We start from the raw sequence: 3,105 nt of genomic DNA, 5'->3' as shown, positions 1-3,105 counted from the left end.
CAGCCACCTTCTCCAATCCCTGGGACAGGGTTTGGCAACCTGTTGCAAATGGAGTAAGAGAGTTTTGAGCAGCAGTTTGCAAGGCTCTTTTGTACCAGGGAATATTTCCGGATTCCTACTGCCCAAGAGGCTGGAATTTTGTGCTGGAACCCCAGGGTATCGCTGAAGCAGTTCAGCACTTTGGGAAGCAGCTTTTCCCTCCCAGAGACTCAGTCCTGGGGCCCACCGGACCCCTGGGCTGCTCCCCCAACACATCAGTGTGACATGTGGCTGTCCCCATCGCCTGGGGCTGCCAGTGCTCACCTCAGGCACCCAGCATTGCACTAATCTTATTTTAATGAGCATTGGGACATCACATCATCCCCTTCTGCCCACTGCTGCTGTTTCACTGGACCTTTGGCTCACAGATTTATGCCAAACAGAGGCATATAACACTGTGAGAGTGAGGTTGGAAAGAGAACCACAGCTGAGGTTTGCCTGGCCTTGGAAAACCCATTGAAGCTGTAGGGCAGCTGTTTTCTTATTGTTGGGGTGCTTGGAGTTAGCAGAGATGCTGAAGATAAGTGGAGAAGAGGGAAGACCTTACTCTATGCTGTTTAGAGGATGCAGCTTCATGATTGTATACCAAGCTGGAGTGTTATCTGCTTTGCAGGACTTGTCTCCTGACATAATGAAATCTGCATACAGGATCTATGGAGCATCTTCAGGATCTATTATAGCTACAGCAGGATTGTGTGGATGTGATGTGGGTAAGGGCTACACATTTCTGTTTATTTTGTGTCTAAAGAGATGGAATACCTGGGAATTTTGGAGCTGCTAATATTTTTGTTTCATGATCAGTGGTTAATTCCTCAGATTTTTACTTTATTGGCTTCTTGAATAGTGGAAAACATGGGTAAATTAAGCAGCACGGAGAAAACAGAGTCTATATAGCCATTGCATCTTATTAACTGAAACTCATGGCAAGCATCTCTAATAAAAGAAGGAGAGGTGCTCTCCCTCATAAGGTATTAGGGGTTGTTGGTAGATTCCCAAAACAACAAGGGGTAACAAATCACATTAGCCAGGCATAGATGCTGGGCTAACAGGAGGAAATATTATACAAAACTTCCTGTCCATTTTCTCCCATATGTCCAAAAACTGTTAAGATGCCTTGTGCAGAAAATGGGAAGAAATTGGAAAAGAAAACAAAATACTTCTGCCTCCTGCAATATTGCAAGTCCTTGGAAAAGCTGGGTTCACGCATGTGAGCTTCAGCCCTAATGAAACACAATGGCTCTAAATGAGCATTTAGCAGCCATACCCCATCAACTCCCAGGTGGAAGTGTAGCTCAGAAAGTACATAAATAACAATATAAGGGATGTAGAATAACTGGTTTGCTTCACTTTGCTTCAGATGAGATAATTTATTACTTCTTCAGTCATTTGAAAATCTCTCTCTGGGGGCTGGTCCATGGAGGAAGGTTGCGTAGACTCTTACAGGAGACCTTAGACAAATTCCTGCCTCCAAATGCCCACGAGCTGGTGTCTGGAAAGCTGCACATTATCCTCACCCGCCTGCATGACTGGAGAAGTGTGACAGTGTCTGAGTTTGCCTCAAAGGAGGAGCTGATTCAGGTGGGAGCAGCCACAGCCACCCCATGAGGGAGGAGCTGGGTGACATTTGCTGCCTGGCCATGCCCCACAGCACAAAATCACAGAATGGTTTGGCTGGGATAGGACCTTATAGTTAAGAACTCTTTCTTAAATTTAAAGAACTCATCCAGTTCCACCCTGTAATGGCCAGAGGCATTTCACAGGTTCTTAAATTTAAAGAACTCATCCTGTTCCACCAGAGAGCAATTTGAGGCATTTCACAGGTTCCTTTCCTACTTCTCTGCCCTGGCTGTGGGTATCAGACAAGGTCTGGTGCCCATTAGTCAGTGGTGCCCAATAACCCAGCTGGGGGCCCTGTTTTGGCACACACAGACGAGCCACCCCTCCCACAGGTAACAGTTTCTGTGGCTCTTTGCTCACCTCTGTCCTTCCCATCTCACCCACAGGCTTTGATCTGCAGCTGCTTCCTCCCGCTCTATTTTGGGGTTTTCCCTCCAAAGTTCCGTGGGGTGGTGAGTAGCATTGTGGCCTGGAGACCCTGTCCCAGCTCAGGCCAGGGCCCCTCCAGCCTCTCTCCTTTCTCCACTTGGTGCATTAAGGATGTTTCTAAATGGGTTTGCCACCAACGTAGCTCAAGGCTGGGCTCCCCCAGTGTCTGCAGAGGGAAGAACAGGGCCCCAAAATCTGACCTCACTGCAGACAGGACTGAGCTTCTCACTGAATTGTCCATTTCCCCTGTCCCTGGGCTTTCCTCAGCTCCTTTCTGCTGCACTTTCCTCCCAGTTTCATTGCAGTGGCTTTTGGGGGGAAGGGAGTAGGGCAGGTGTGCACCTGGAGCAGGGGAGCAGCGGGTGGGGCATTCCCTGGAAGGGGATCTGGGGGAACCCTGAACCTCAGCCTGGTGTGGGCCTGGCGGGGGAACAAGGCCCCCGTCTGCCCCTGTGAACAGCACTGGGAAGGCTCAGGGCTCCCTGTTCTGCCTCCCAGCGCTATGTGGACGGGGAGCTGGCCATGTGGAGAGCCGACTTCGTGTCCCGCAGCACCATCACCATCTCTGCCTTCGCCGGCGAATACGACATCTGCCCCAAGGATGGCCCCGCTGCCTTCCTGACCTTCCAGCTCTCTGACTGTATCCTACAGATCTCAAAAATGAACATCTGCCGCTTACAGCACGTTTTTCAGGTTCCCAAACGTCAGGTGAGCAGCTCCTCCAGGTAGCCAGAGCCATGAGCCCCCTGCAGCAGCCCAGCTGCCCTGACTGCCACCTCCCCTCACAGGTCATGGACTGCTTTTATATCCAGGGCTACCAGGACACGATCTCCTTCCTAAAACGACTGAGTAAGTGACTGCAAGAGGGGACAGGTAGCTTGGGGGCTTCCCTTACATCCTTGGTTTGCTGACACAAGGAAAGAGATGCTGTCCCAGAGTGACTGGGGCAGAGAAATGTCTGCCCTCCTGGCACTGCCACGATTCCCTGCGTCCTGGCCTCTCCTGAAGCTGCCTCTGGCG

Source organism: Geospiza fortis, unplaced genomic scaffold (genome assembly GCF_000277835.1).
Source record: "Geospiza fortis unplaced genomic scaffold, GeoFor_1.0 scaffold391, whole genome shotgun sequence".
NCBI classification, from domain to species: domain Eukaryota; kingdom Metazoa; phylum Chordata; class Aves; order Passeriformes; family Thraupidae; genus Geospiza; species Geospiza fortis.
This window is presented reverse-complemented; position numbering follows the sequence as displayed.